The 25,559-nt window shown below is 39.7% G+C and overlaps 1 protein-coding gene across 31 annotated transcripts in view; it reads left to right on the top strand.

Moving 5' to 3' along the window:
* Window positions 1-25,559, top strand: part of PARD3 (par-3 family cell polarity regulator) — a 649,441-nt gene that overhangs the window by 156,533 nt on the left and 467,349 nt on the right. The window contains exon 1 of one of the 31 annotated variants that reach the window (XM_072825193.1): window positions 800-944. The exons of the other annotated variants lie outside the window; for them this stretch is intronic. The gene's annotated coding sequence lies outside the window, so the exon portion shown is untranslated. Of the gene's footprint in view, window positions 1-799; window positions 945-25,559 lie in introns of those variants that run through there. 31 annotated transcript variants of the gene reach the window in all.

The following is a 25,559-nucleotide window of genomic DNA, read 5'->3' as shown; positions in this document are numbered from 1 at the left end:
GAAAGCAAAAGAACATTTTTAGGAAGAATGGTGATAAATGCGTATGTGAATGCGGTAGTTGGAACGATCAGTGGAGAGGGGTAGTGGATCCGTAAACAGCAAAAGTTAACACAGCATGTAAGGTGCAGAGGAGGAGGGAGGGCCTGGGAGCCATGGGGCCTTGGCACAGGGGCCTGGTGCTGCCCGCCCTGGCTGACAGTTTGTATTTGTGTGGGTTATCACTTAATCTTTTCTGTAGTCCTGAGGAAAAGGTATACGCTTGACAGCTTGAAACGGTTGCTCTTGGAAGTGTCCACTTGCTTGCTGCTGGTAGGTGGGACCTCAGTGCGTCTTCTCTTTCCCTTGAAGCTCTCCAGACTACATCTCCCAGCTTCTCTCCCTTCTTGACACACCATGTACACACAGTTAATGTTACATTGCTGAATATTGTAGTCAGTGAGCTGTTCTCACTAGGCACCTAGTACCAGCTAGTGAGTTAGTTGCTGCATTTCACAGATGATGGGCAGACTCAGGTGAAGAACCGTGTCCAGGTTTGCCCATGACTACTCATGGCCATGCACCCATGGGCTTGCCAGACCCAGAGCATGGGGGGTGGCGGTGTGTGCCGCGGAGAGTAGTGGGGAGGGAGGGAAGGGCAGGGACCTGTCCTGAATGGCCCTTGGTGCTTTCTTCTTTCTTTCCAGTGTATGTTCTGTGTCTTCAGGATGTATCACTCTAAGGGCAGGTGTGAGACTTTATGTGGTATGTGATCTACTAGTAAAGGCCATTGTTAAGTGAATGATTGGACTAGAACACAGAACTCAGAACTCAGATTTTCTTAGATACCATCTTTGCAGAAGTTAGCATGGGAAGGACCATGTCATCTTGCTGAAGAAGAAAGATAATCCCAAACCAACCTGAGACAGGCTTTCCAGGATTTATTCTCATTCTCCAAGTGCCGACAGGTACCTGCGGGAAGACCTAGTTGATTGAATTGCTTTGCAGCTCTGACCTCTGTGGTTTCCTCATTGGCCTCAGATGTGTGTTTAACATAAGTAAAAATTCAATATCAGTGTTCATTTAATTATAAAATACAGGATGCTCATGGTAAGGAAGTCATACCTCACAGAATAATGAAAGGAAGAAATTAGATGTACCCTGCTATCTCTATCCACATTTCACTCCCCAGAATTAATCATGAATATCATTTTTTTTTTCTTTTTTTTGGTATCTGGGCAGATACCTCCAGAAATTTTATTTTATTTATTTTTTTTTATTTTTTTTTATTTTTTTTTTCCTCCAGAAATTTTAAATGTACAGATAAGCCTACAAAGTATTGTCTAATGCAATTTCCATTTTAAAAAAAAATGTGTCATTTGAATCTTTTTCTTGATGAGTGCATGTTGGACACATTCTATTCTTTTTAATAATTGAAAAGTATTCCATATATTTATTAATATATCACAGTTTCTATCTTATCTTCCCCCCTTCCCTCTTTCTTTTCCATTAAAAACAACACTGCAGTGGACCTGTTTGAACACATACCACAGAATATATGGCTGGCAGTGCAATTGCTAAGGTCAAAGGGGGAGTGTGCATTTAAAATTTAGATAGGTAAAAATGCCTTTTTAAAGGTGATGTTAAGTTCTAGCTTCACAGAACATTAAAATCTTCCAAAGGGCCAGGCCAGGGATGGTGCAAGGTGCCTCTTGGCTTCTGTGGGACCATTACTGCTAATTGTGTGCCCCTCCTGTTCTTTCCTAAATTGCGCAAGAGGCAGGAGGATGCTAACCCAAGGAGTTGGGGTTTACTTCTGCCCTTTAATATAGAACCTTGGACAGTTTTTTGGAGGGAGGTGGAGGGAATGTCTGTCTTCTGTGTGTGTGTTCATATAACATCTAGTGTTCGTTAAGCATATGTGCTAGGTGGATTCTCATAAGAACCTTATGAGGATGGCTGCTTGGAAGCTGAGACCCCAGGCCCCTCACGCACTCCATGGTAGAGCTGAGATCTGCTTCTTACCCTACCTCCTCTCCCTCACACTGATGAGAGAGATGCTGCAGGGGCTTCTTCAGTCCTGTTTTTGTAAAAGCACATGTTCTCTTTTTCTCTTGTATTTTCCTATGTGTATTTGAAGGATCGGTGGTTGTAATATATACTGTATTTGTAACATATACTGTGTTTTCCCACACACATTTTTCAAGAAGAGGTTTTGTATCATCTTTGTTCACTTTCATGCCTAATCATATCTTGCTTCACAGATGAAAATGAATTTGAAATGAGAAAATTTTAAGTATTATGCGTGGCATGAGGACTCCAGGCCTAGGAAGAAATATTCTTTGAAATAATGTCATATATCCTTATCTCATATTTTATATTTCTCTTCTAAGAATTGTGAAAGAATTTAATTTGATTTTCCCTAGAGGGAAGACTATAAATCATAAATACTAAACAAAGACAAAGATGTTTGTAGATGATTGAACTCAGTTTATAACTGATTTTCAAATCAAAGGACACTGCTGAAAGTGTAAGTTTTTAATGTGCTTTGTAAAACCAGGTTAGGGGACTAACTATCTTGAGACTAAATAGTTGAGCTCTTTCGTAATATTTTTATTTCAGAATACCCAAGAAATGAAGGTTGAGACTTTTGTTTTTAGGGTGTGATTCCCAGACTTTCCAGCAGAGGTCACTGCCAGTTTGTGATTAAATAGCATTGCTGGCAGCCAAGCCTGCAGTGCTTTCCAGAGGAAATAGGTCTGAGTGTGATGTGAAAATAGTTAGATTTTATTTTAGAATGTTGTCATGAAAATTATTATAGGTGTCATAATAGCATTTTTAAGGTATCTCAGAAGATACAACAGTTTCTTGCTACCTAGGTGTACTGAATATTTTACAGTTAGCTACTTAGTGTAGTTTAACATACTATGAGCACTATTCCTAAGATGTGGCTTGATTCTCTCCTCGCCCCTCCTCGCATTTGCTTTTGTTTTATAAGGAAAATCTTATGAGTTATGAATTTAAGAGACAACTTTAATTTTTGGAATGATTTTAACATGTAGCAAAAAAGGCAGGGAGGTTTTTTACTGGTGGCTTCATGACTTCCTGTTGATTAGTAATTGTTCTTAAATTTTAAGTGTTTCTCTGCTTGCTCTGAATCTGGCAAGTGTACTTTAAATGGAGAATCACGTAGCCTAGTTAAGTCCATCTCTATCTCCCCTTCTTCCCAAAGTGTCTGAATTGTTTTTATGTATTCTTTGTGTACCAGACTAACACAAACATTATATCCTGTGGACATTGAATTGTCCCTGTTTTGTTCAGTATAAGGTTGGTGGGGTGCAGTGAATGTGTGAATGTGTGTTATATATATGTACATGTTTAGATATGGATACACCTTTGCATAAGTTTTTCAGTATGTAAAAGTTTAAAGTAATGTGTAGATGTGACTATATGTTTCTGAGTTTGAGCACAGTTCATACCTGCAAACTTGATTATTTGATGCCCATTAAATACCATTGAATTTTTAGGAGAGATCGCTATATGTTTTCATAGGTTAACTTTCGGATGCATTGTTTTTCTCCTTATACTCATTTGTGTCAGGCTGTTTTCTTCTGCTTGCTCGGCTCTGTCCTTCTTTAGAACTACTGTGCCAGAAGCCTCCGCCAGAGGGCAGCATGACTGCACACTGTCCAGAGAAAGTCTCCGTGGCTTTCTTTTCAGTTGGCAGGTGCGAGGGGGCACTTGTGAGAACAAAGCACATTATTACTGAACACAGAAACCCTCAGTGACAAAGCATTGTAATGAATTCAAATATCTGATCCGAGAAGTTCTCAGAGTTCTGGCGACTGGTCTCCACAGCAAGGCCTGCTACGCTCCATCACTTGTATAGACTAACACTTGTGGATGGGGGTGAGCTACACTGTGAATGGATGTCTCATTGTAGAACTTTCAAATTCTGTGTCAGGCCTTTGATAGCAAGCTTTGTTTTAAAGATCCCATGAATAGTTTTGAGGCATAAAAATGAGATAGTTGGGAGAAAGCTTGCTCTCTGGCTTCATCTTTGTTTTTGAATACAATGAAAAATACTTGCAGATAAAAGCATATAGATTACTTTATCCATTTTGATTGGGTCCTTGCTAACAGGTTTATTTTACTTATTGATTTCTAGAAATAAAGCAGACACAAAATCAGACCGTATAACTATTACATCCTTGCAAAGAAGTGCATTAGTGTAAATCTAAATAGTATTAGATTTGTTTTTATATCATTTGTGTAACTTGTGTCTTAGACTGCCATCTTGATTTTCGGTTTTCTTTTGGGTTTCGTGCCTTTTTTTCAACTTTCTTATTGCCTAACTTAGAGTTTTGAATGTGATAAGGCTTGGCAAACATTTGTCTAATGGGTTTTTATACTGTAAGCAACTGCAAAATCCGTCCCCTTTCCTTAGTTCTCACATTTCACATACTTTTCCCAAGCCATACACTGATGCTCCTGCACCAACCTGCCTGCCCCTTCGTGTCTGTCACAGCAGGCAGGACCTTTTGTATTAGCCATGTCACCTGCCCCTCCTTTTTTTAGGTGATAATCCTCCACTCCAGCATGCAGGCAAATTAATGCAGAGACATAGCCCATTGTGACAGAAATTAACTTATTCTACTAACTGGTTGACAATACCAGGCTTGATGGGAACTAGCACGTTATCTTCAGCATCACTATTACTTTGACTCTTAGCGAGATTGTTTGAGGGAACATTTGATTTTTTAAATTTTTTCCTTCTGCCTGGCAGAACCCCTTATGCAGGAAGCATCTCAGTTATTTGTCTTATGCTTTTGAAGCTTCTCACCAGCTGGATGGGTGAGGTGCCCATGGTGTGTGTCGGAGTGACCACCATGGAAGTGTTGGCCACAGGCCCTGGTGGAGAAGGTGGAGCTCGTGAGAGTGGTATGCAGGCCCATGTGGACTTGGACAACTAAGGTGATGTGGAGATGAGAGCAGAGTAGGCCAGAAGATGTGGAGATGCCGAATCTTGCTAGAGAGGATGGGAGAGGTTGTATGTTGATGTCCTGGGAGTTAGGCCCTTTTCTTTGGCTTGACCTGATGAAGACAAGCCCTTCAACACATGGAAGGCATAAGTTTATCCTTCAGGCAGAATACGAACAACCATTGGAGAGGGAATTAGAGTGAGTGAGAGAGGCTGTGTGTGTGTGTGCGCGCGCGCGCGTGCGTGCATGCATGCGTTTTAAGAACAGTAGATTGAGTATAGCAATACTTATCTTTAGAACCAAACATCCTTGGTTGGAATATGACATGGGGGTGTGTACAGGCTCTGGGCCCATCAGGCCTGTACACACACCCAAACCCTGTGCTGGGTTTGAGAGTCTAGTCTGTTACATGCCATCACCACTGTTACCTTGGGTAGTTTTAGAACCTTCCCAGATTTTGTGTCCTTGTCTGTATGATTGCTACTCATAGGGCTCATGGAAAGGTAGTTGTATTGTGTTTATAAAAGTTCTACATAATATCTGGTACATACCACTTGGTGCTCACTTGTTTGTTTCCCTTTCTGCATTATCTCTTCAGATTGGATTAATAGCAAAGGGTAAGACTTAGAGTGTTTTCTCCATGCTTGTTAACCCCAAGGTGACCTGAGGGATGTGTTCAGAAGATAGGTAGCATAGTTTTGAGTCTTGGCTCTGTATCAGGTTGTGTTCTAAGTGCTTTTATTATCTCACTTAGACCTTGAACAGCCCTCTCAGGCTGGGACTCCTTGCAGCTGTTATCCTCAGTTCACCCTGAGGACACTGAGGACAGACAGAGGGGTTAAGCAACATTCCCATGTTGGGAACAGGAAGAGGCAGGACTCACACGTCCCCTGTGTGGTCCCATGTCCTCCACAGTCCTGCCAGCACCTCTAGCTCAGAAAGGTAGCCTGGAGCTGACCTCAGCAAAGATAGACTCACCACTACCAGTATTTTCTGGCTGTCACACCTTGAAAGTCTATGCTTGTCCCATTTTTCAACAAATTCAATCCAAGTATAGGCAGTATGGTGGAGAGCAGGCCCCCGGGGGAGCCACCTTTATCTAGTCTGGGATTCCCTTTCCTTCTGTGGGCTCAGTCCGCTCTCTTCTGTTTCGAGCAGTGTTTTAAATAGGGACATTGTGAGCATGCTCGGGAGCTGCAGTTAGGATTTAGGATTTGGGCACCCAGTGGAGGAACCCATTCTTCAAGCTGGGTGTTAGGACATTAAAGTACCTTTGTGTTCCAGGGCACATACTCTTGCCTTGAGTGATGCTATCTTAACTTTGCCCTCACCTCATTCATATTCAGGATGTCACCCCTTGCTTTTTGATGGCTTTTGTTCCTAGCTCTACAGCTTCAATCTTAACTAGAAATCACCCAAGAAATTGAAAAGGCTTCCAATTCTGGAATGGTGTTTGGTGACTTGCATTCAATCCATCATGTATTTGAAAGCACCAACTTTAGGGTCTCTGCAAACAGCAAAGCTCCATGTCTCCATGTTTCATTTGGGGATGTTTTTGTTTTCAGTTATTTATTGTGCATGTGAAGAGACTTTTAGCCACGTTTTTGTTTCCTTCTTGCTAAACAGAATCATTCTTGAAAATCTTGCACCTGCCTTACTCTCAAATCTCTCTGTTCCTTTAAAGCCTAAGGGCCTTTTTTTTTTTTTTTAATTAGTAAAGTAGTACATACTCGTGGAAAAAGAAAGTAGAGAAATGTGTAAAGTGGAAAAATAAATAAAAATGCCCTGAATACCACACCCAATCTCTCCCTTGGAGGGAAAACACAATTATCTTTTTTTTTTTTTGGCTGCATCCTTCCAGAAATTTTCTGCACATATATGAGTATTTTAAACATCCCCCCCCCCGCCCACACACACACACACACACACACAAATTGTTTCCTGCTATACATATTTTTCTGCCAATATATCTTGGATATGTTTCTGTATCAGCAAATATAGATTGATATAGATTGACTTCATCTGTTAACAGCTCCTTAGTAATTAGGGGATAATGTCTTACAGTCCTCCTATTTTCTTGGTTACACAAAAAAAGATGCTTTGGATATATTCATGTAGCTCTCCCCATGCTACTTCCTCTTTTCGGTCTCTTTCAGTTCTGTGTCGTTAGGGAAAGAGTTTCATTTGCTAACATCATCCAATCTTAACATTTCATAGCTGTCAGTTGCCTCTGTGTGTTTACTATAGTTACCTTTTTACTAAGAAAAGGATGGGCTTCGGTACTCAAGCTGGAACGAGACAGGCCAATGCAGTTGAATCTGGAATTGAAGGGAAGATATACAGTAATAACTTTATTTTTAAAAGTTTTTAATGTAAATTTTTTTTAAAGTAACCTCAATGCCTGATGTAGGGCTCGATCTCACAACCCCAAGATCCAGAGTCGCATGTTACACTGACTGAGCCAGACAGGCAGCTCAGGTATATAGTAATAATCTTTTATTCACAATCTTGAAGCCAGAACCTCCAACCTGGGACTTGTGAGGATTAGAGTATTGCCCAGTTACTTGGCCAATAACCCAGGCTACCTTTAGACCTTACCTTGCTGCCTTGAGCTGTCTTCCCTGGAGCTACCTCTGGATTTAAAAGGAAGTAAAATGGTACTCCAATAATGCATTAGAAAATCATAAAATTATAATTGGCTCCTTATATTTGAATCAGTGTAAATATCCTAAGTGTTTTTATGACGTTATAGCTTGCTAGGTTTATTTTCTAGAACTGTATGCTATCAACAATTTGTATTTGTGTGTAATCAGTGTAATTAGCTTTTGACAGCATGATATTCTCATTTTCAAAATATACTCTTTTAGCTAACCCATTTCTAATTTCTCTAAAGGCAGTATTTCTGAGTTTTATCTACCTAGTGGAAATGCTGGAGAAGTTAGTGCTGGCAGCATTTATCTACAGTTGTCTGTGTGAAACTGTTCATAGCCTCCCCCCTTTAAATTTTGCTTCCTGGGGATCCCTGAGTGGCGCAGCAGTTTGGCGCCTGCCTTTGGCCCAGGGCACGATCCTGAAGACCCAGGATCGAATCCCACGTCGGGCTCCCGGTGCATGGAGCCTGCTTCTCCCTCTGCCTGTGTCTCTGCCTCTCTCTCTCTCTCTCTCTCTGTGACTATCATAAATAAATAAATAAAAAAATTCAAAAAAAATAAAAAAAATAAATTTTGCTTCCTGGTGTATCTCCTATTAGCCCCTTGAAACTAAAGTTCGTTTGTTCATTCTAAGTCAGGTGCAAGCATGTGGGGGAAAGTGCCTCCTGAGTCTGCTAGCTGATGAGGGCTGTACCAGTCTCTGTGGCATGGATTGTGGGGTTGGAGTCTGGGCATGGGTGAGCAGGGACAGGAGGAGACCTGGGATAATGGAATAGGTAAAGTTAGCGAAGGGCCAGTTGCTGAGGCTTTAGTAAAGTTAGTTTTTTGTTTTGTTTTAATAGAGCACTGTGTTTAATTGTCTCATACTGATGTTTAAATATAAGTGCCCAACGTTCCCAGATACATACCAGCCCTGCGTTATGTGAAGCCAGAGCAGCAGGATATGTTCTCTGCCTTTTGGTCATTCCTATGATGCTGCAGGTGTCAGTTACCTGGGCAGGCAGTGGGTGGGCAAGTGGGGTCAGGTCCTTCACTGGCTCTGCAAGGTAGGGAACGGAGCTCTCAGACCCCCTCTTCCCACTGTCCTCTCCTAAGGGGGGGCAGGCTGATTGTTTGGTCCCAGAATGTTTTCTCTTCACTTCATCTTGCCTCTCACCGTAGCCTGATCCATATATTTGCCTTGCCATCATTTATTTGTCTTTTTAGGCCATATAGGATTGCGTTTTTGTGCCAAAGTTAGAAGAAAAAGTGCTGGATTGGTGGTTGAAGGGCAGCAGGGGAGAGGCCCAGTGGGTACATTTGGAAAGTTGATCACAAGGGCATTTTCACTCAGAGATCATTTCTGCTAGTTATTGGAATATTAGAATATTGGAACGTCAGGATTTTCATTTGCTCATTGTAATGTGGCCTTACACAGAAAGGCTGAGCGCAGACTGAGATGCCCCGGCCTGGGCTCGTGGCTGGGGTTGGCCATGTGTTTGGAGGTTGGGACTGGACCTGAGAGAGGTACCTTCCTGCAGCGAGGCCCAGGTGTTGGACAGGGTGCTGGGGACTGTGGCTTAAACCTCCATGGAGCAAAACAAGGCCAGTAGCATATGCAGAAGGAGATCTGTTTTTCTAGTTTTGGGAAGTCAGGGAACCATTTCCATTCCAATTAAACTTAGGAACTACGAGCAGTTGAAATGATTTTAATTTCTAAAATCCTGGATTATCGTTGTTATGTCTGCCATTGTAGATCTCCTGTCTCGTTCCCTCTCTCCCCACCCAAGCTTCCAGTTTGATAGGCTGTATGGTTAGGGAACTTTGGTAGGAGCTGCATGTTTACCTGGGGAATACCAGCCACGTGCAGCTGACTACAGTGGGGACAGCTTTGTGTGCTTGCGTGGATTGGTTTTTAATTATCTCCTGCAGTAGGTATTTACCTAAATATTACATACTAAATATATTCAACACCTAAATATCCTCTATCTGTAGTATTTGGTGAATACATGCTCTGAACTGTGGACCTCAGGAAATCAAATTATTCAAAAAATAGACTTAAAACTCCTAATGAAAGCTGAAGGTCTTGAATATTTTGGCACTTGTAGTTTTAAACAAGTCACTAAACAGAGGGTTATGACAACCATATGAGGCATTTTATCTCAAACATTTGGGCTACTGGGTGGTCTCTTTTTAATGGGTCTTAAATAATGCAATGCAGTATTAAGTTTGATCAATCTGTGTATGAAACGTGTGCAGCTGGGGGTCTCTGTGACATTTTCCTGTAGCAGATTAGAGTTGATGTACTTTCTGAGCAAAGGAGCATATTCCCAAATACGGGATTCGTGGACCTTAATGTGTGTGTGTGTGTGTGTGTGTGTGTGTGTAAATGAAAAGGGGGAAATACCCCTTTGTGCTTTTGTATTACTACTTTGGTATATGTAGACTAAGGGAGTTCCTCTTTTTTTTTTTTGGCAAAGGCTATAAAGAGAGATCACATTAGTATAACCTTTGCTTCCTAAGGTGTGGATGAGTGCATTGTGGTTGGAATTTAATTTTAACAGGTTTTATCAAACTGCTAGAAGATATTGAAAACGTTTAATATGAGAATCAGGGGCAGTAAATCAACGCAGCCTTGTTAAAATACATGTCCGTGGCGCATGGGTACGGAGGGGAAGTGTGTTTCTGCCTGGGGACTTTTCATTACAGCACCAATCACGCACATTACTCTCACCTCATAACTCCGCCATGTTAGATGGCTGCTCGGGGTTGTGGTGAAGGAGGGATTTAACACTTCACTCTGACCCTTCTGGGGGAGGGTTTAAAGACCTATTCTTTTACTTATTTGTAGGTCATTTGGCTCTTCATGGGGATTTTTAAAAAAAGCGTATTTAAAATATGTAGACAAGTAATATTAGTGTTACCTATGACATTGAATGGTATCTCCTGAACCCCTTTCATCAGTGATGCTTTTTTTCCTGGCTCTTCATTTTTCCTCTCCTTTCTGTTTTATTTTTCCTTTTTGTTGGCATCCAACTTTTCCACTGTCCCCCTTACCAAAATTATATGTTTAGGACACAGGTGTGGCCTCTCGCATTGATGAGATGGCTGTCAGTGTTGGGGAGCAGGACTATTAAAGCCCTTTGCTAGCCAGTCCCTGTCTGTCAGGCTAGGTGAAGCCTCCTGAGGGCAGGGCTGCCTTGTGCTCCCATTACACCCCCTAAATTGACTTGGCAAACTGTGGCCCTTGTGCGAAATCTGGCCGTTATTGAAACACAGCCATTCCCATGCCTGTGTACCATCTGCGCCTGCTTTTCGCTGCCACAGCAGTGGGTATTATTGAGTAGTTGTGATGGAGACTGCATGGTTCACAAAGCCTAAAAATATCTACTTTCTGGCCCTTTACAAGAAAAGCTTGTCGGCCCCTGCCCCAAATCATAGCAGGTATTCAATAAATGTTGAACTCATTAACATATTAAATGTGTCCCACCTGAGTTTTACTTAATATGGAAACAAAACCACTGGTCCCTGCTGCTTGGCCTTCTTGTACATCCTGGAGTGAAGATGCATCAGAAGATGAACTTGCATTTCATCCATAGGATATAGCTTTCTGTCACATCATTAGTACATGCAAATATTGTGTGAACTTCTCTGCAGCACCTCTCCAGAGGAAAAGGGAAGGATTGGGGAAACGGTGGCTGAACTTTGAAATATTCTGAATATTCTCTAATAGCATGGATGACCATCCCATGTTTTTTGAGAATTAGCCCCTGCATCTTGGCTGTGTGGGTCCCAGGAGAGTCAAGCGGATGAGGGCAGAGCATGAGAACTGCACCCCTTTCTGCCTGGGCTGCAGATTGAAAGGCAGCCCACCCCTGCAGAGAACCAGCTAATGTGTGTACAAACAGCTTCAGATGCCAAAGGATTGATCTAGCAGCTTGTGTGTGCCTACTTGTGCCCCCCCCCACCTCCATTTCCTCCTGAAATCAATTCTCTTATTTCCCTAAGACTTCAACATGTCTTTTTGGGAGGATACAACTCAATACATTATAAACGGGCATCTCAGATCAATATAATTCAATAGGATACTTGGCTTAAGAAGTGGAATCTTGTAAAATATGGCCTAGGTCCAGCAGATAGCTTCCATATCTGAACCTACACACAATTGCTTGGCTTCATAAATGGGTATAAGTGTTGATTATATTAGTTGTGACATCGTTTTTTGGATGTATACTTTTAGTCATTTGTGTTTTTGGATGTGGTTAGAAAGAAGGGACTGTTGGAAAAAGCATGCTCTGAAATTACAGTATATACAAGTATGTTAGATGTGAGGGTCATAGCCATGTTCTTCTCATGTGTTTGTCATTTCTTTGGCTGATTTTTAGATGTTTGTATCCAAATATGAGTTAAGGCCCTCAGACCAGTCAGGATTTTTTTCTGAATTTTGCGTTTTAGTCATAACATACATAATGCATGCTCTGTGAGTGGTTGGTGAGACTGTGCACTGCCAAAATTGTAGAGTTATGAGGTAATTACAGAATAATGTCCATTAATACTGTGTTTTCTTTCTCTTTCCTTCCTTTGTCCTCCCTGTAAAGAAGGAAAGATTAAAAAGGAAAGCTCTTATGCCCATGAGATTCAGAGACAGATGAACAAACAGGCAGGCAGAGAGAACACTTCCCCACACTGAGAGAGGAGAAAGAGAGAGAAAGGAAGCAGTGCAGAATGAGTGATTTCAAAAGGTTTGCCAAGTACACCTGCCATTCCACTCAATGAACACATCTGAAAATGAGGGACATGGGAGTCTGCTCTTGCCTTGGTCCTACCTCCTTTTGGCTGCCCAGTGTGCATCTATCTGGCTACACTGAATGTAATTTTGACATTTACATATTCCTTTCCCTTTTCCCTTCTTTTTTTGGAGGGGAGAAGGAGTGACCCATTATGATCCTTCAACACATGCCAGCTACTTTGTGTTTCAGGCAACCAAACCAAAAACAATCTGTCCCACTGCTGGGCAGTTTGAAGAGATTTTGAGAAATAGAATCGAATAGACAAAATCTTAGCCATTTATTCTCTTAGGCTTCAGAACTTAACCCAAATTGAGATAGGATTCTGGCAAAGTTGACTTTTTACTTTGAATCTCTTCAATTTCATTGTTTTCAAAATTTGAAGTTAACTAACCCTCCCATTCAGGTCTCATCAATGTGATATAACTAAATAAGGATTTCTCTAGGTACATCATGTAGGCTTAGGTATTAGACCAAAAAAGCCACGGGCATGGAAGTTGGTAAGACAGTGTACCCAGACACCTGTTATAGGTCTTGCCTGGAAAAGGTCTCTCCTTGACTTGAGATTCACTAGTAAGCAAGGCTTATGCCTAGAAGCGTCAGGTATGTAGTTGGTATTCAGTAAATATGTTATATAAGCTCTTTTCTGATATTCAGTTTCTTAATCTTGTTATGTAAGAAAAGTAATTCCTGCCTGCTCTACTCATAAGAGATACTAGGAGCTTTCCTGAGAACAGTAAAATATCAGATATAATGAATCACTCCCCAAATTCAGAAATACGTAGTAGGGTCTCAGTAGAATCCTAATGGCTAAGCATGGCCCAGGACTGTGGACTGCACGAGAGGTCACCTTTCATGGCTCTTGTATGACTTTGCCCAGAGCTTAGAGCTGTTGATACATGCTTGTTGAGGGCTGGTGACTCACACCTTTGGCCTGAGCCCTGAGAAGCTGACATCCCTGTCAGGGTGCCCTGGGCCTCTGCCTGGGTTGCATTTGAGGTAATACCATGTGGGAGGCTTTATCCCAGCTGGGCTGGAGTGTTGCCTCCCTACAGTGGGTTGTAGTGTCCTGGAAGATGTCCCTTGGTGGCCCTCCCTTGTGCGTCCCTTGGTGGCCCTCCCTTGTGCAAGGGGTAAGATGCTGCTGCTCCTGGGGTCTCTCTGGGTGCCTGTTTTGTAGAAGGATCTGAACCGGGGTAAGGGGCCAGCTTTTCAGCCTTGTGACTATCATCCTCTTATCTGTAGAGAGGCCGAGAGGAACAGGTGTAATGAAAACCTTTCCTCCTCTCTTGGCTACTCTGGGCCACCCTCTTGGGGTGAAGGGGGAGGCTCCCTTCTGGGCACAACACCCGTCAACATAATGTGGTCGTACTGACTGTGTTGGCCTCTGGGTGCACCTGTGGCATCGTAGAAATCTCACCTGACCCTGGAGTGACATGGCTTACTCTGTTTCTGCTTTGGATATACAAACGGGGACTGTTTATCTCATTTTGTGGCTTTGAGCAGAAATAAATCCATCTGAGAAGACTCTGCCCCTAGTCACCACAGACCCTCTTCTTTGTGGTTTCTACCCAGTTTCTTTTCAAAAAGTTTCTCTTTCCTCACAGCTGTGGGGCAGGGGTCAAAATACGCTTATTACATAAAAGCTGTGTCTTAGGGGCATCTGGGTGGCTCAGTGGATTAAGCATCCAACTCTTGATCTTAGCTCCAGTCTTGATCTCAGGGTCATGAATTCAAGCCCCACACTGGGCTCCATTCAGGTCATGGAGCTAACTTAAAAAAAAAACAAAACAAAACTGTGGCTTAAATTCCAACTGCTACTTTTCCAACAGAAAGGCCTTTTTTGCTTATTGTTTTTTAACCTTTTTTTCATACATTTTCCTGCTTTAACCAAGAAGGGCTCAAACATTACAGTGGATGATACAGGTAGCCAGGAGACGCCGTTTCCTGCTGAAGCATAGTGGGTCTTAGGATGATGGTGTAAGACACTGGCAGTAAACAGTGTGTGAAAGGTGGCAGTGGGTGCACAGTCGTGTGCGGGTCCTGTGGGCCAGACTGTGAGGGCGGGTGCAAGGTCCAAGCAAGGAGCATGGGTGTGTGCGGGCCGAGGTTGCCCCCACGGTCCTAATGGAGGAGGCAGAGCTTGGGCGTCAGGGTTGAGGAATGTATTGAGGGATGTTCCCAGTTAAAATGTTTTCTTGCTCCGTTTGGTTGATCCGGGGAAGCACAGTCTCTTAGTTCCCCTTTGGTAAAACACTTTTGTCCCAGAGTCATTACATTCAAATGCCTGGTTTTCAGTTAAAGTTGAAGATTTAAGTTATTTTAAACAGGACATAATGATATAGGGGAAGAAGTTTGATAGCCTATTAAAAGATGCGTGGAAGACTCCTATTTTGGTTTTGCAGAACTGTTAAATAATGCATATATAATGTGCATAAATAATCATGTGTCTGGAGAAAAAAGGGTCTGCTATAAATAGATGTTGTCAGACGGGGGTGAAATGCAGTTCCTTCACCTGTGGGAACAGCCTCGGGTGGTGTTCAATGGCTTCTGCTGCCGTGTTAACAACACAGCTGCTTGGAAGTATCAGTTTTCCCTCTCGGGCTGTTGAAGCCCATCTTATATTCCCATATGCTTATGTGTATCTTCATAGAGCATTCCTAGGGTAGAGTTTTCCTACTTTGTACCCTTTCTTACTCTGCCTTCGGGGCCAGACATGCTGAAGGTTCACGCATGACCTGCAAACGCTGAAGCCTCTTATACATGGCTGGAGGGCTGGAAGACAGAGAACATTCCCCCCTGTCCATTTGTCAGGGGGAGAAAATCAATAAAATAAATGAAAAAGCTCTTAAAGAGCAGGATTCACACTCCTCACCAGGAATTATTTCGGGAGGATTATAAGACATGATATTAGTATGAAAGGGTTCTGTGCACTAAAAACACACAAAAAAACACAACCCATACCATACAAGTCCTGTCCTGCATTTCATCCTAGCAAAATAATCTTGTTTTCCAAAAGCTTCTTGTTTTTGTAAAACAAGCTAAAAACAACTGACTAAATTTTATCCAATAAGTTCATTTAACCATCGTTTATTCAGTGTTTATATTATGAGCCTGACGAGGCTAATTATAGTAAATAGCTTGCTTACAGATACAAACTCATTTTTATCTCTGATGTGAATTTTTCTTCTCCACCATAAAAAGGGGAAAAAACTCTTTTCTTGTAGTTGATAGTATCTAATTCATCCTTTTTTAACAACAACAACAACAACAACAACAAAACCCCAATTGAAATAGCCTTTTAGGTGAAAGTTATAATGTAGAATTATTTTCAGAAATTTCAGACAAAGAAACACGTCATTTCCTTTCAAACATATAATTTTCTTATTTTATATCCTTTTTTATGTTTAATTCATGGTATCTGGAGGCTCTGGAATTTAATTAATTAAATTTAATTTTTAAAAAAATTTTATTTATTCATGAGAGAAACAGAGAGAGACAGACAGAGAGTGAGTGAGTCAGAGACACAGGCAGAGGGAGAAGCAGGCTCCATGCAGGGAGCCCAGTGTGGGACTCCCGGGTCTCCAGGATCACACCCTGGGCTGAAGGTGGCGCTAAGCTGCAGGGCCACTGGGGCTGCCCTGGGTTTTAATTTAAAACAGCATTGGTCTGCAAATCCAAAATAGATATTTATATACAATTTATACAAAATGTATAAATTGAAAAAATGAAGTTCTTCAGAATAAATGATGATCGTGGATTTCTGTTCTTGGAGTGTTTTTCACATGAAGTTCCATAGGATATCTTTATTTTATCTGTTTCTAATAGATGTGTAATGCTGCCTTGTTTAGAGGATTTCTTTCTTTTAAAAAATATTTATTTATTTATTTATTTATTTATTTATTATTTATTTATTTATTTATTTATTTATTTATTTATTTATTTATTTATTTATGATAGAGAGAGAGAGAGAGAGGCAGAGACACAGGCAGAGGGAGAAGCAGGCTCCATGCACCGGGAGCCCAACGTGGGATTCGATCCCGGGTCTCCAGGATCGCGCCCTGGGCCAAAGGCAGGTGCCAAACCACTGTGCCACCCAGGGATCCCCCTAGAGGATTTCTATTTTTTTTTTTTTAAAGATTTTTTTATTCATTCATGAGAGACACACAGAGAGAGGCAGAGACACAGGCTGAGGGAGAAGCAGGCTCCATGCAGGGAGCCGGACGTGGGACTCAATCCCCCGTCTCCAGGATCACGCCCTGGGCTGAAGGGCAGGCGCCAAACTGCTAAGCCACCCAGGGATCCCCTCTATTCTTTGTTTTTAGCAAGGAATGTGGTCAGGTGTAATATGAGCTTGATTTAGGTTAAAATTATCTAACTGAAAATAAGAGAAATGGCTACCTTTAGAAGTACTTGATTCTTCTAGTGATTTTAAGAAATGTGTAAAAAAAAAAAAAGATGTGTGAAAATTAAATAATGATTAAATAAATGATGGAGATTCACACGTTGATTGAGAACTGTTTAGCATGCACAGAATGTGATGTAGACCTGAGCATTATGGGCTGGCTACTTATTTTATCACCATGCATTTTATTTAAAATTTTTTAAAATTTTATTTAAAATCAATTAACTAACATATAATGTAACATCAGTTTCAGAGGTAGAGTTCAGTGATTCTTCAGTCATGTGTAATGAGTACTGGCTATTGTATAACATGCCCTCCTTAGTGTCCATCACTCAGTTATTAATATGCATTTTAAATGAGTATATGTAGGTACACAATCTTTATTCAGCTTTGGTACTGGGAAGGAGGTTTAATAAGAGAAAAATCTGACATTAATTTTTTTATTTTCATGCATAATAATGATTGCATTTGTCCTTATCAGAATAGTCTTAACACAAAGATTTCTAGAGAAACATACTGCACGTGCCTCTTTAGAAAGCACAGTATTTAAGTAAAAAAAAAAAAAAAATCAGTGTAATGAGAGTTGTGAAAGGGCGTGAAGGTAGAGCTGCTGTATATTGCCAGTCATGTTGTGAACTCAGGTGCTTGGGTTCCATAGTAGGAGTTTCCAAGGGTGTTCTTGAACTGCTGTTAGGCATATACGAATATGTCATGTTCCAACGTTCTGTGTTGGAAATGACTAGTTCTTCAATATGTCCCACTAGGTTTGAGCTGTCTGTGCAAACCTTAGAAGAGAGGGGCTTTCTTGCAATCTCTGTTCAAAGGTTTTTCTTGTATCATTGCTGAGGGAAGGCTGAGATCATGCCCTGGCCTCCTTGGGTAAATGCGTACCAATCCCTATGCTGTGGTCACGCTTGTACCCCGGCTCAGGTGTAAGTGCCAGGATTGTTTCAGGGGATTCTATTGTGTGATAGCAAGGGAGTACACGTGCCACTATAGTGATGTGGGTTGTGGGTTTTTTTTTTTAATAAGTAATGAGAGCTGTTGTTTTGTTAATTGAATCAACTTTGAATCAGAAATTTCTCACTTCTCTTTCAGGATTTTGAATTGCTTTAATTAAAGAGTGTCCTGAAATTGTAAAGCAAACTTTCATCTGTGTATCTATGAAAGTTTTAAGCTGATAATGTGTAAACAGAATAGAAATGCAGAAACAAATTGGATTCCAAGGTTGATACCATGCACCATCCCGATTTTGACTTACCTGTTTTAGTCCTCAAACAGCCTCGGTGTTTTCTCCAATTGTCTTCTTAATAAGAAATGACCTATATTGCAGAATGAAAAGATAAATTTATGCTAATATTGATTTTAGTTTATATATGGAGTGTCTGAAAGGTGTTGCTCATAAAAGGGGTTCTCGTCCTAGTTCAGACTGAGTGGAGGAAGAGCGAGAACTGCTTCACCAAAACCTCTTTCTAGTGACAGTGAATTTGGAATGAAGTAAATCTGAAAAAGAAGCATGAAGATATGAACGGAATCTGAGATTACAAATGGACATAACTTTAGCTGTTTGGGTTGTTGATGGAGTACGAATCATATGTTGGTGTTAGGGATACAGGCAATGTTTTCTTGAAAAATATATATTTTTGGTAATAAATTGGTAGCATTTGAGAGCAGGAAGCCAAGATGATCAAAGGGAGGCAAGATCATATTGTGTGCCAGTGGTTGATGAACTGGGGATGTATTTCATGGATGGATTTCTGAACAATGTCCATATTTTCTACTTGTTTTTAACTCCAGGTGAGCAACTACCATGGTAGTGGTTGCAGAGGTGGTGGTGGTTTGTGTGTATGTTATATTCCTGGTGCCTGGCATAGGGATAGTAGTTCATAGTAGGTACTCAGTAAGTTTTTTTTTTGAATGAATAAATGAAGTGATAAACCCAGAAGTTGATTCTATAATGCAGAAGCAGAGATAGGCTTCTTCAGTATGGTGGCAAGGAGGAAGCCAGCATCCTGTGTCAGAAAAAGCTTCCTAAAGTGAGAGTGCCCAAAGATTGCTGCAGAAAGCAAGGGAGGGAGGGAGTTCAAGCAGAGGGTGTGGTGGAAATACTGTTGTAGAGGACACTCTAAGATTTTTAATGGGTAGTTAAACCAGATGATTCTAAAACGCTATTTATATTCTGAGATACCATTAAATATTTGAGCATCGACTGTGTAACAGGTGTGAATCATGGGAGGATGGATGGTGGGTGGAGATTCAGCAATGTGAAACATGACTAAAAAAAACAAAATTCAACTGAATAAATTTTAAAGATCTTATTGGCTTTATTCAGTGATTCATGAATTGGGCAGCTTCCCATCTATCTGTTGGAAACTATGATAAACTAAGATATTAAGTCTTGGTTTGGTGATATGGGCTTAGCACAAGTGACTCCATTTGGAGATTTCTCTCTCTCTCTCTCTCTCTCTAAATAATTGAGATACTTATATATGCTTGAGATACTTATATAAAATAATAAAAATTTTTAGAAAATAAGACTATAAATATATAATGAAGTTCAGAATTTTGAAAAAAAGATTATACGACAGAGGGAGAGCAGAGCAAGTGAAAACAGGAGTAGGGGGAGAGAGGTAGATGGAGACGGAGAAGCAGGCTTCCTACTCAGAGCTGGAGACAGTGGCTGGGCTTGATCCTAGGACCTTGGGATCATGACCTTAGCTGAAGGCAGACGTTTAACCTATTAAGCCACTGAGGCGCCCCAAAATTCAAGAGTATTTAAACCATTTGTTTATTCAGTAAATATTTGAGTGCCAATAAACATTGTAGGTGTCAGCATCTTCTTTGTGGCTGGAAAGAACAGCAAAACCTAGGAGGGTTTGGAGTTGGGTCAGACCCTAAAGTGTTATAGAAACACAGGGAGGGGCGTGGAGTGGGAGGAGCTAGGTTACAGGACTGGTGGGGTGTGCTGGACAATAGCAGACCTTGGGGGAAGCGGTAGTTGGTGAAAACAGGAAAGAGACTGGCATCATATTGTGGTTGACCTGCAGTATTAGCCTAGCACTGAGGTGTGAACCATGTAATTGAGTATAGAGGGAGAGGTGTGTGTGGCTCTGGTGGGTTTGAAAGTGAATGCCTCTGTTAGAAATGTTGAGTAGGTGAAAAATGATGTAATCTTAGATATGTGGAGTTTGATATTTTGGAGATCCAATTGGAGCTATTGTATCGAAAAAGACCTATGAAAATTTTGAAATGTTATCTGTTTGGAAATGGCTCATCTGTTTGTGGGTTTAAACATACATTTGGTTCATTTTGGATCTGTTCTTTTCTAGGTTCATTTTAAAATGGATTCATAGGCATTTACCAGAGTGCCATTCTTCCTTTTCTCAGATGTCACTTTCTCATTTCTACATGAATTGTGACTGCTTTGTCACTGTTAAAAAAGTGTTCTCATATGCTAGCTTCAGTGGTGCAAGATGTCAGTTGATGTCACCAAGAGTTGTGAAAAGCTATTTTAGGTGGAGTGGAAATTTTCATTTTTTTTTTTTTTTTTGGAAATTTTCAGATTTTAAAGGAGTCACTGTATTTTCGGAAAAGCTGAAGATTTCTAAAGAACTTGTACATTTGTGTATTTCTGTAATGTTGGGAGGTCATAGGTTAAATGGCTTTGGATTTTATTCTGTTCTTTGTTTATAGGTAACTATTAGTAGAACATCACCGAACACTTAGTAAGCAAAATTATATGTTAAATTCTTCACATTTTAAGATAAAGATTATGAAGCCTAAATATTAAAGGAAGTAATACAGGAGCTGTGCTTGTTATCGATTGATGAATGATTACTCCAGGGTTGTGGTTTAGAAAGGTCACAGTTCGGAGGATCCTCTGTTGTAATATAATTTTTGTGCAAGAATATGTAATTGAGTACCAGTATTTATAGAGAGGGCATAGCTAATGCTTAAAATGTTTTCCCTTTAATTATTAAAAATCAAAAAATTACATTAACACTATACAATGTGTGGGACTTGAACTCAGGACCCTGTGATAAAAAATCTCGTGCTTTCTCGATGGAGCCAGCCAGGCGCCCCTAAAATGTTTTCCCTTTTAAAAATTTTAAACCAAATCATGTTTCTTTCTTTTTTTCCCCAAATCATGTTTCTTTAGCATTTTACATCTTGTACATTTTACCCATAATTTCATCTAAACTAAGAAATTAAGGTGTTTAAAAATAATAATTTTTAAAAAAGATTTTATTTATTTATTCATGACAGACAGACACACACAAAGGCAGAGACACAGGCAGAGGGAGAAGCAGGCTCCATGCAGGGAGCCTGATGTGGGATTCATCCCGGGTCCCCAGGATCACATCCCGGGCTGAAGGCGGCGCTAAACCGCTGGGCCACCAGGGCTGCCCTAAAAATAATAATTTTAAAGATATAATTTGATCTCTCCAGGCTCTCTGAGTACCTGGAGTATAGCCCTGTGGTCTTTGAGGTGGCTTTCCCTTTTGTGAATTTAAATTTACAAAATTTATCCCCTGAAAACTCCTCCTGCAAACCCACTTTTGTGGTCTTTTAGTTTTTGAAACAATTAATTTGGTTTTATGGACCAAATTACTAATTTATTTATAGACATATTGAAGTGGATTCTATTTTTTTATTTATTTATTTATTTATTTATTTATTTATTTATTTATTTTTAAAAAGATTTTATTTATTTATTCATGAGAGACAGAGAGAGAGAGAGAGAGAGAGAGAGAGAGAGAGAGAGAGAGGCAGAGACACAGGCAGAGGGAGAAGCAGGCTCCATGCAGGGAGCCTGATACGGGACTCAAGCCAGGGTCTCCAGGATCATACCCTGGACTGACGGCAGCACTAAACCACTGAGCCACGCGGGCTGCCCAATAGTTTCTATTTTAAAAAGTCCCATTAAAATATCAACTAGTATTAAAAATGTTTTAAATATCTGTTAGATATTTAGATAATCTTTTAATAAACTGTCATTCTTAGTTTATTAGCCTTAAACACCAAACTTCTTTGAGGGGTGGGGGCTCACCCTGATTTTCTTTGAACTTTATAATTTTTATTTCTTTTTTCTCTCAGAGAACTTCTTGATATTCTCAAATTTGCAATCTCCAGAGCTTCAGCTCTTATTAACTATTCTTCAGAGCTGGTTCTGAAATAATTTCCCAGAGGTTGCTGCCCCTTCCTCAGAGAGAATTTGTCCTGTCCCAGGCAGTGGAGCAAAAGGAGAGAGGTCATAGATACAAATGACTTATGTTGGTTGACTTAAAATATCAGAAGCACTATTTCCAAGAGGAAACGGTTTTTAAAGGGGGTAGAATGCTTTTTGTGTGTGTGTTTTTTTTTTCCTTTCTCCCAATTTAGCTATTTGCTTTCGAAACCTAGGTCTGACTTGGAGATAAACACGTACAAGTATGTGTGTGTGAGTGTGCATGTTCTCATATTTCTGTGTTTATAAACTTTTCCTATAAGGATGGCCTAGCAGTATACTTTTAGCAATTGCCATAGTTTCAGTAACTTGTATAAGTTAGTTAATAAAAGGGTCTGCTTGACATTATAAACCTGCAGCTTAGGATGCCACGTAATTTTAAAAAGCAAATTTAAAATAAAAATTAACAAAGCTTTAAAAGAAGATGCAAAATGGTTTTCACACTCTTACCCGAAATGATTTCCTTCATAAACTCAGAAGCTTGGAAGCTGAGCCTATAGAATATTGGACAGAAAACTATATTTTTGTTTATTCTACAGGAAATCAATCTATTTGCCCTTTACTGTGGTGCAATATTGTCTGAATTTTCCTTCTGTCTTACAACAGGCAGAAGGAATAAGAAGGCCATACATTTATTAATCCTCTTGATGCTACGAGGTGCTATGCTGTGGGGTTGAATAATTATGATTAATTGTAAGCTGAACCATGTGCATTTCAGAGAGTGGATTGTAATGAAATAAAACTTAATGATTTTAACATTTTGCTACTGGAATGTATTTGTGATACATACCTCTATTCCTACAAGCTATACTTTGTAATTGCACAGATGTTGTTGAGCTCAAATTTCAAGCCATAAAAGTTTTGGGACTGCTTTTTAATGAAAATAAGGTTTTATATATCTTTGTACCTCACAAATTAGACCTAAGAAAGGTGAAAACTAAGAGCTGAATCAAAAAGAAAGCAAGTGGTCAGTAGTACACATGTACACACAAACATTAATCAGGATCCACTTTTGCTTTCCTGTATATTGTTCACTTTACTATCTTTTTTACTTTTTTACAAAACTGTAGAAATAATTATATATTAATAATTTAAAATGCTTGAAGTGATTGAACAATTATGGGTTGGTTCTGAATAAGCCTTTAAATTTAGGAAACAAAAGTTACTTTGTGTGTTGGACATGATGTATACACGTTTATTAATATTTGGACTGTGAGTAGCTTTGGTTAATTTACTGTCACCTGTGTGGGCTAGGTTCTCTATAGGTGCTTGGAGAATTACGTACATTACCTTTAAAGCTTAATTTGATTTTTATTTAACATGAATTAGGATAGTTTATTTGATTGGCTGGTCCAGTACTTTGTCATTTCCCCTTCAGCTATTCTGCAGCTCTATTGTTCAGTCATTTAACAGGCAGATATCTCAGTGTCTCACATTCTCATTTTTTTTTTTTTTTACATTCTTATTATTCCCTGGATTAGAATGATACCCACCTTGCTGCATTGCTACGGATTAGCAATAATTGTTTCCATTCCTCTTGTCCAGTATAGGACACCAGAATTAAAAAGCTTTCTGTATCCATTATCTTATTCATGCCCTTTGGGGTAGGATGCCTGCCCCAGTTTTCCAGATAAGGAAGTTAATCATCAGAGTTTCCTCTGCCTTGCCCCAGGTTGTACACAGCTCCTAAAATAAAAAATTGAGTTAGGACAATGCGAACAGAGCACCCAACATACTTCTCACACAATGTTGTCATTGTTCTAGATCCATAATGATCATTTGGTAGAAGTGCATAAAGAGCTGAAACCCATTTTTTTTTTTTTTAAACATTACATTGTCTCAGGCTGGTTTTGTTTTAAAATCATGGTTGTCCTTTTCCTAAGGAAATTTCTCTCTGACTGATAAGGAGAATGTGTATATACTTCAGTATTTAGCAGTATATTAGAAAAAGGATTTTATATGTTAAATTATTTTGAAATTTTTTATTTTTTAATGTATTTTAAATGTAGCTTTGGAATACTTGGGCATAAACATTTGCTTATATACACTCACATTTCTAGCTTATACCTGTGTTTAGGTATTGCTTACATGCTGTTTATAGATGCATACTGTATTTGAACCTCTTTATTCTAAATGTCAGGCATTAAATTTATTTTCTATCTTTATGGTCATGAATTAAAATAAATTTATCAGTTATTAACATTCCCTTCCTCCACAATTTCCTTATGAAAAATTGCATGTTGGACCTCAGGAGTGGTGGAATTCTTGTGGTTGGCCCAAGATCCAGTTTTTTCCTCTGAATTTCCAATAATTTTATTCTGACTTGCCCTATTAGAAGTTTCTGAGGAAGGAATTCTGAAAATGGTATTAATTTTGTAGTTTGCTAACTTAATTTTTCTGGCCATATTTGCAATTAAATTGAAAGGGCGTTAGGAAAACCTATAATTATACCCTTCTGCTTCCTTGCCTAGCTTTCCTCTGTGTGCAAGTTCTCTTTGCTCCTTTTGGTGGCGTGGTATTTAATCTGCTCTGCCTTCAGTTTTGTTCAGATAATGCTTGGTTAGATAATGTCTCTAAAAGGTTATTCTTTCTTGTAAAATATTTTGTATTTCCAGAAAATTTTCACATTTTGAGGATAATGGTATTTAATTGTGAAGTAACTCAGTTGTTAGGCAAAGTAATGTTACTAACATGACTGCTGTAAGGTACAGAGTTGGGATGTATTCATATTTATATTACCTTATGTTTTATGAGTAACTAGTGAACATTGAATATTTCTGAAAGCTATAACTAATATTCCTAACTACCTCAGAATTTTACTTTATGCAGGCATTTAAGCATTAATGAAAGTAAGAATAAACTAGTCCTCATTTTGCCTAATTCCAGATTCATGATCTTCTTCCATTTTTAGGACAGCTTGGCAAGCATCATAAAAATAGACTGTTTTCAACTCTCTTAAGTTGTTCAGGGGCTCAAATGTTTTTAGCATTGAGGCCTTGAAAAGAAAAGTAAACCACTCACTTTTTTTTCTATCATTGCATGAATATATTTCTGTGGGTGCTGCTTACTTTCTAAAAATCATGGAAAAGTTGAACATTTGAAGTTTGCTATCCACACATACACACACAGTTTAGCCAGCTGAACTTGCAAATATAAATAAGCTTTGTATGTATCTTCAGTACTCAAAAGCTATGAGTGATTTTTTAAAAAAGGTTTATTTATTTACTTTAGAGAGAGAGAGAGAGAGAGAGAGAGAGAGGAGTTGGGAGGGGCAGAGGGAGGGAGAGAATCCCCAGCAGACTTCCCATTGAGTAGGGAGCCCAAAGCAGGGCTGGATCTCATTACCTGAGACCTTGACCTGAGCTGAAATCAAGAGTCAGACACTTAACCTACTGAGTCACTCAGGCACTCAAAAAGCTATGAGTATTTTCTAATTGTTCTGTTGGGTACCACACTTCATGAAACCTAGAGTTAATCATGTAAGTGTTTGGCAATTGCATTTATTCAGAATCAATAAAGATTATGGACTGAAACAAAACAAAATGCCATCAC

Source organism: Canis lupus, chromosome 5, assembly GCF_048164855.1.
Source record: "Canis lupus baileyi chromosome 5, mCanLup2.hap1, whole genome shotgun sequence".
Lineage (NCBI taxonomy): Eukaryota > Metazoa > Chordata > Mammalia > Carnivora > Canidae > Canis > Canis lupus.
Note: the sequence above shows the minus strand (reverse complement) of the source record. Positions and strands in the feature narration are given on the sequence as shown.